Raw genomic sequence first — 8715 nt, 5'->3', positions numbered from 1 at the left:
CGAAAGAGGGGGAGACCTTCAACAAGATGGATTGATATGGTGGCTGCGATGATGGGCTCAAGTATAGCAGGGATTGTGGGGCTGGCACGGGATCAGGCAGTGTTTTGTTCTGCTGTGCATGGGGTCGCTATGAGTCAGAAACGACTCGACAGCACTTAACAACAACAACATCAATTGCTCGTATGCAAGTTTATGTTGAAGCTGAAAAAAATTAAATTTACACAAGCCACAGTACAACTTTGAGTATATCTTACGTGAATTAAGGACCATCGCAAGAACAAATTTCATGCACTGAACACTAGTGACTGAAGACCAGATGAATTATGAGATGATATTAAGTATATCATACACAAAGAAAGCAAAACGTCATTTAAAAGATGGGAAGGGCAGGTACAGGCAACAGATAAAAATTTTACATACAAAATACTGCATTATTGATGATAACAAACATTAAACTACATACAGGTGGATACATAGGTAGACAGGCTGAATGATCAGGTAAGTTTAGGCAAAATGGAATATACCCATGACCCCTATATAAATTCGGCAGGTGATATTTATACATATGTATCTATATGTGCTCTAAGAATGTTTATATAAATAGAGTTAATGGGGTAAAGTTATGATAACTTCTTAGCCAGGGCCAGCCACCCTGAAGGAGCATGTTGTTGGGACCATGGGATCAAGACCATGGTCACAGGGACATCAGGCTCAATTGGCATAACATACCACACAGACACATTGTTCCACATCCTACTTTGATAGTAGTAACTAGGGTCTTAAAAACTTTCAAGTGGCCATCTAGTTGCAACAATTGGTCTCTCCTCATCCAGAGCAATGAAAAATGAAAAAAACCAAAGACTCATGGAAACAATTAGTCCAAGGAACTAGAAGACCATGTGAAACTCAACCTACATGAGCCTGAGACCAGAAGAAGTAGATGATGCCCAGCTACCATTGTCAGTCACTCTGAAAGGGATCAGTACAGGAGATCCTGGATAGAGTGGGAGTGTGGTAGTGCTGTTTGAGTGTCAACTTGGCTGGGCCTGGTTGAGTGGCTGGGCAGCTAGTGGTAGTTACTCTCCATGATGAGACTGGCAATCAGCTGAGTAGCTGACTTTGGGATTTGGTCTGCTTCTTGTATATAATGAGAAGCCTTGGGAATGGTCTCTAGCTTATGGCACGCTAGGACCCTGCATGTAGCCGTGTCATTGTTCAGCAGCCTGCCACGCTCTGCTGATCTTGGGGATTACAATGGACTTGAGTTAATGGCCTGCCATGTGGTTTGGTAACATCATGCCTGTGCCTTTCACTTGTCAACCTTGGGTCTGTCAGCCTTAGCAACCAGCAGCTGTCTGAGTGAAGAAAAGCCTCTAGAGTCAGTGGGCCAGGAGCTGGAGTCAGAGCTGAAGCCCAAGGCTGAAGGGCTTTAACCCAGCCCCTTGAGCTTGGAACTTTGGACTTGGACTTAAAGTCTCCAGTTGTAAGAGAATAAACTCTTGTTTGTTAAGGCCATCCCATTTGTGGAATATTCTTGTCAGAGGAGCACTAGGTAACCAGAACAGAATATGGTACTTAGAGAGTGGGGTGCTGCTCTGAAAGGTACCTAAAATGTGGAAACAGGAGTGGAGTGTGTCCTTGACCTGAGACCCTGGCAGAGAGACCCTGGCATATGGCATGAGAGATAGCAGGAGCAAAGGCAAGAGACCAGCATGAGAGATAGCAGGAGCAGAGCCGAGAGACCACCATGAGAGACAGCAGTAACAGAACCCAGCGACTGGTATTAACCAGCAACAGGCTTACCAGCACACAGAAGAGAAAGCCCCGTGCCACTGGGTAGAGGGCTTCTTGGTGGAGTGGGTTGCCTTTGGGGGTTAATTGGTAGAAAAGACTGGTATACAATGGTGTAGCAGGTTGGCCAGCCCATGGAGCAAGAAAGCCAAGTGCTTTTTTGTGGAGGAAGTTTTGCAGTGTAGTGGGTTGCCTTTGGCATTAATTGGCAGAGGCGGAGACCAAGAAAATAGAAGCAGAGCTGCCTCAACCTAAAAGGGTAGGAGCATGGCCTTTGGGGATGGAACTACCACAGCTCCCTAGGTTTCAAAGAGTGAGGCCTTCACCACCTTATTTCTGTAATGTGGGGCTGCTTGTTCATGTGAGCCAGTGGGATTGAGCGATAGCTGCTGAACAAGAGTGAGGGGGCAGGGCTGCCATTCCCAAGAGGGAGAGGATCAGGGCTCGGCAGGCTAAGGGGGTGAGGTCACCGCTCAGAGGAACTAAGGGACTGGAGACACCCAGTGGAGGAGATCTGTACAGATGCCACCCAATGAAAATCTGTATAGATGCAAAGGTGGCAAGGGGTGCAATTGTGGTAGTTACGTTTGAGTGTCAACTTGGCTGGGCCTGGTTGAGTGGCTGGGCAGCTCATGGTAGATATTCCCCATGATGAGACTGGCAATCAACTCCATGGTGGGATCTACCACAAGCTGCAGAGTAGCTGACTTTAGGATATGGTCTGCTTCCTGTACATAAGGAGAAGCCTTGGAAACAGTCTTTAGCTTATGACATGCTTGGATCCTACATGTAGCTATGTTGTTGTTCAGCAGCCTGCCATGCTCTGCTGACCTTGGAGATTACAATGGGCTTGAGTTAATGGCCTGCCATGTGTTTGGAAACATCAGGACTGTGCTTTTTCTCCTGTCAATCTTGGGTTTATCAGCCTCAACAGCCAGCAGCTGTCTGAGTGAAGAAAAGCCTCTAGCATCAGTGGGCCAGGAACTGGAGGCAGAGCTGAAGCCCAAGGCTGAGGGGCTTTCATCCAGCCCCTAGAGCCTGGCACTTTGGACTTGGACTTAAATTCTCCAATTGTAAGAGAATAAACTCCTGTTTGTTAAGGCCATCGCATTTGTGGAATATTCTTGTCAGAGGAGCACTAGTTAACCAGAACAGGGAGTAAATGTCAACAAAGCTCAAAATCATAAAAATGATCAGGCTTACTGCTCTGATAGAGACTGGTGAAACCCTTATGACTATGTCCCCTAGGGACCCTTCATGCTTGGGATTGAACCCACTCCCATGGCTTCCAGACAAAATGTTGTTGTTGTTTGCCATTGAGTCGGACTCGACTCATAGCAACCCCTTCTTGGGTTTCCGAGGCAGTATCACTATGGAAGTAGATTGCCCAATCTTCCTTCCGAGGAGTGGCTGGTAGGTTTGAACCACCAGGCTTCTGGTTAGCAGTCAAATGCCTTAGGCACTAGCTCCTAGCCAAACAATAGACAGGTATATAAGGTGAGCATTTATACCAGGTAGGTACACTCCTTAGCACAATCAATCATGGGGAATCAGAAGGACAGTGTTTGCACAGGGAGTTAGCTCAGAGGGCAGTTTTGTGTAGGAAAGAAGGATGCAGGGAAACATTCATCACTGAGAGGAAGTTGGAAGAGAGCTGTTACATTATGAAGACTACATATGATCAAGAACTGATGGTGTTGAAAGTAGAAGTCCAAGCTTCACTGAAGGCATTGGTGAAAAACAAGACTACAGGAATTGTCAGAATATCAACTGTGGTGTTTTAACAAATGCATGCAATGTTGGAAGTGCTGAAACATCTATGCCAAGAAATTTGGAGGACACCTACATGGGCAAACAATTGGAAGATGTTCATATTCATGCCCATTTAAAAGAAAGGTGTTCCAATGAAATGTGGAAATTATTGAAAGCTATCATGACTATCACACACACAAATAAAATTTTGCTGAAGATACTTCAAAAATGGTTGCACCAGTACATTGACAGGGAACTGACAGAAATTCAAGTTGGATTCAGATAAGGACATGAAACAACAATTATCATTGCTGATGTGAGACAGATCTTAGTTTAAAGCAAAGAATACTAGACATATATTTACCTGTGTTTTATTGGCTACACAAAGGCATTCGACTTTGGATTCTAACAAATTATGGATAACGTTACAAAGATTGGGAATTCCAGGACATGTAACTGTGCCCGTGAGAACCTATATATAAGCCAAGAGGCAGTCCTTCAAATAGAACAAATAGATACTTCATGATTTAAAATCAGGAAAGATGTACATAGGGTTGTATCCTTTCATCATACTTATTCAATCTGTATGCTGAACAAATAATTGGAGAAGCCAGACAATATGCCACTCCTCAGAAGGAAGGTTAGGCAATCTACTTCCATAGTGACACTGCCTTGGAAACCCAAGCAGGGATTGCTATGAGTCCAATCCGACTCAATGGCAAAACACAACAACAACAACAGATAATATAAAGAAGAACATGCCATCAGGATTGCAGGAAGACTTCTTATTAATCTGTGATATGTAGATGAAACAACCTTGCCTGGTCAAAGTAAAGAACACTCGAGGCATTTACTGATGAAGACCAAATACTACAGTGTTCTTTCTGGATTACACCTCAACATAAACAAAATAAAAAGCCTCACAACTGGACCAATAAGCAGCATCATGATAAATGGAGAGAAGTTTAAAATTGTCAATGATTTCATTTTATTTTGATCCACAAATAATGCCCATGGAATCAGCAGTCAAGAAATCAGATATCACACAGGGGACATCAAGCACAATTGGCATAACAAACACAAAAACATTGTTCCACATCCTACTTTGGAGAGTAGCAACTGGGATCTTAAAAGCTTACAAGCAACCATCTAGATGCAACAATTGGTCTCTCCTCATCCAGAGAAAAGAAGAATGAAGAAAACATAAGACGCATGGAAAAAATTAATCCAAGGGACTGGTACACCATGTGATTCTCAGCCTATACAACTATGAAACCAGAAAAACTAGATGACGCCGGCTACCCCTGTCAACCACTCAGAGGGGGATCTATGTAAGAGATTCTGCATAGAGTGGGACAACAATGTCGAACTAAACTCAAAATTGTAAAAAATAAAATAAATAAATAAATAAATAATAAAAGACCAGGTTTGCTGCTCTGATAGAGCCTGGTGGAATCCCTGATACTACGGCCCATAGCTGCCCTTCAGGTCTGGAATTAAACCCACTCCTATGGCTTCCAGTCAAACAAAAAACAGGCAAATGAGCTGAACATTTATATTAGGTAGCACTCCTTGGAGAGCTCAATCATGAGAGAATAGAAGGGCTTTGTATGTACAGGGAGACAGCTCAGCGGCCAGGATTGCATGGGAGGGAAGGACACAGGGAAGAGATAACTATGGGGAGGAAGTGGGAGAGGAGCTGTTGCATTGTGGGAGATTGCAGTCAGTGTCATGAGACAAAGTGTATGTGAACTGCTGTATGGAAAGTGAATTGGCTCTGTAAACTTTCACCCAAATAACAATAAAATTTTAAAAAAGAAAAGAAATCATACATCATATTCCACAGGGCAGATCTGCTGCAAGAGACCTCTTTAAAGTATTAAAGAACAAAAATGTCACTTTGAAGATTAAGGTGCTCCTAACCCAAGCCATGGTATTGACTCATTTCAATTGACTCATGTATGTGAAAGCTAGACAGTGAATAAGGAAGACCAAAGAAGAATGTATGCCTTTGAATTATAGTGTTGAGAAATACTGAAAATACCACTGACTGTCAGAACAACAATCTAATTTGTTTTAGAAGAAGTGTAGTGCATGTGGTGGTTATGTTTTTGTGTCAACTTGGCTAGGCCTGGTTGAGTGGCTGGGCAGCTGGATGTACTATTCCCCATGATGAGACTGGTAATCAACTCCATGATGGAATCTACTGTGAGCAGCTGAGTAGCTGCCTTTGGGTATGTGATCTTCTTCCCATATATAAGCAGCAGCTTTGGGAATGGCCTTTAGCTTATGGCATGTTTGGAACCTGCATGTAGCTGTGTCATTGTTCAGCAGCCTGCCATGCTCTGCCGACCTTGGGACTTATAATGGACTTAAATTAATGGCCTGCCATGTGGTTTGGTAACATTGGGACCAAGCCTTTTTACTTGTCAACCTTGGGATTGTCAGACTCAGCAGCCAGCAGCTCCCTGAGTGAAGAAATGCCTCTAGCTCCAATAGACCGGGAGCAGGAGGCAGAGCTGGACCCCAAGGTTGAGGGGCTTTCAACAAGCCCCTAGAGACTGGCACTTTGAACTTCAACTTAAAGCCTCCAAACGGTGAGAGAATAAACTTCTGTTTGTTAAGGCCATCCCATTTGTGGTATATTCTTGTCAGAGTGGTACTAGGTAACCAGAACAGTGGGGATGTTCCTTAGACATGAGAATGGATAGACTTCGTCTCACCTACTTTGGTCTTATTGTCTGCAGGGACTAGATTACGGAGAAGGATATCATGTTTGGTAAAGTAAAGAGTGAGTGAAAAATGGGAAGACACTCAATGAGATGTATTGACACAGTGGCTGCGATGATGGGCCCAAGCATGTCAATGATTTGTGAGGTTGACATTAGACCAGGCAGTGTTTCATTCTATTGTACATGTAGTTGCTGAGTTGAAGCTACCTGATGACACATAACAACAACAATGACAACAACAACAGTCTTAATGTTACTTGATGTCCCTTATTCCATGTCCTCTTCTGAATCTGTCTTGAATAGCTGGCAATTGCCTTTCAATATACTGCTGCAACCGTCTTTGAATTATCTTCAACAAAATTTTACTTGTGTGCGATAGTAATGACATTGTTCAATAATTTCTGTATTCTTTTGGATCATCTTTCCTTTAAATGGACACAGATATGTATCTCTTCCAGTTGGTTGGCCATGTACCTATCTTCCCAATTCCTTGTCATAAAGGAATGAGTGCCTCCAGGGGTACATCCATTTGTTGAAACATCTCAGTGAGTATTCCATCAATTCCTGGAGGCTTGTTTTTCACCACTTTCTTCAGTGTCACTTGGACTTCTTTTTTCAATACTGTCCTTTCTTGATCATTTGCTAACTCTTGAAATGGTTAAATATTGAACAATTTTTTTTGGTACAGTAACTTTGTAGTCCTTCCATCTTCTTTTGATGCTTTCTGCATCATTTAATACTTTGCCCATAGAATCCTTCAATATTGAAATTTGAGAGGTCCATTTTTGATTCAGTTCTTTCAGCTGGAGAAATGCATGTTCTTCCATTTTGTCTTTCTAACTCCAGGTCTTTGCACATTTCATTATAATATTTACTTTGTCCTCTTGAGCTGCTCTTTGAAATCCACCTGATAGACAAGAAAATCATGATAAACAAAGAAACACATCATGATAGACAAAATAATATTGAAGTTATCAAAGATGATTTTACTTGGATTCACAATCAACACCCTGGATCTAGAGTCAACACCCAGGGAAGCAGCAGTCATTGACTCAAATGGTGAATTGTATGGGCAAATCTGCTGTAAAAGATGTCATTAAAATTCATAAGTAAAGATGTCACTTTGAGAACTAAGGTGCTTCTGACCCAAGCCATTGTATTATCAGTTGTCTTGTTTGCATATGAAAAATGGACAATAAATAGGGAAGATGTAAGAACTGATACATTTGAATTATGATTTGGCAAATATAGTGAATATACCATGAACTGCCAGAAGAACAAACAGACCTGTACAGCCAGAGTGCCTCTTAAAATAAGGTTGAGAAGACATTGTCTCTCGTACTTTGGAAGTGTTCTCAGCAGGGATCAGTTCATGGAGAAGGACATCATGTTTGGGAGAATGTCAATGAAAAGAAGAATACCCTCAACAAGAGTGATTGACACTGTCTGCAACAATGTGCTCAATCATGGAAACTAATGGAAGGATCATGTAGGACCAGGTTGTGTTTTGGTCTTTTGTACATGAGGTTGCTATGAATTGGAACTTGCTTGAAGACATCTAACAATAGCAACAAATGCTATATTTGTTGTACTTACAAAGAGTTAAACAATTATTGAATCATAACTATGTTGTAAATGCATTATTAGTGCAATTGAGAATCTGATAATCAATTCTACCTCCAAAAAGAGAAAATGTTGTTCCTTTCTTCTGCAAAATAGAGATGATAAAAATGAAAGGGCAAAACAGAACCATGTTTAAACCTTTTATTCTATTATCCAAAGGGGTTCAAATTCAAACTCAAATTAGTCCCTCCCCCAGTGTGTCCATTATTTTTGTTTCTATATGAGAGAAATTTTGAAAATTATTCCAATGTGAAAGGCTTTTCATAGTTTCAGCTAAGGGTTGGCTGTTACTCAGATTTCACTATAAAAAATATATTAAGTAAAGATTTATCCATGGCTTCTTTTTTTTTTTTTTTCATTTTTTAATGAAAAAATGATACAGGTGGTAAGCCATATGGAACTGAATTGTATTTATAAACTACACTTTCTACAAAATCTTAGGTGGCTTAGAACACACATTATTATACAACCCAAAGTTTGTATTTTACATTTTTTCTATTTTCCATTTTTACATTATTTCTTGTAGAGAGAGATTAGTAATATTTGGAGTTCACCTAGACAATGACTAACTGTTTAAACTCTAAGATTTGGTCCAGGCTGTTTTGTGGACTTACAAGTTTTATTCAAATTTAGAGAACTTATAAATATGCTTACTACATATGGAATTGCCCTAAATAGGAAATCTTTGTAAGACATTTTTGCGAAAGCCTATGTGAACAAATCAGAGTTTTAGAACCAGACTTAAAATAGTTAACATAAAAAAAAAAAAATCATAGACTTTATTGGCAATGTTCTCACTAAAAAAAAAAAAAAAAAA

Source organism: Orycteropus afer, unplaced genomic scaffold (genome assembly GCF_000298275.1).
Source record: "Orycteropus afer afer isolate SDZICR_OR568_19922 unplaced genomic scaffold, OryAfe1.0 scaffold00349, whole genome shotgun sequence".
Lineage (NCBI taxonomy): Eukaryota > Metazoa > Chordata > Mammalia > Tubulidentata > Orycteropodidae > Orycteropus > Orycteropus afer.
The sequence above is the reverse complement of the archived record's forward strand: the minus strand, read 5'-3'. Positions refer to the sequence as shown.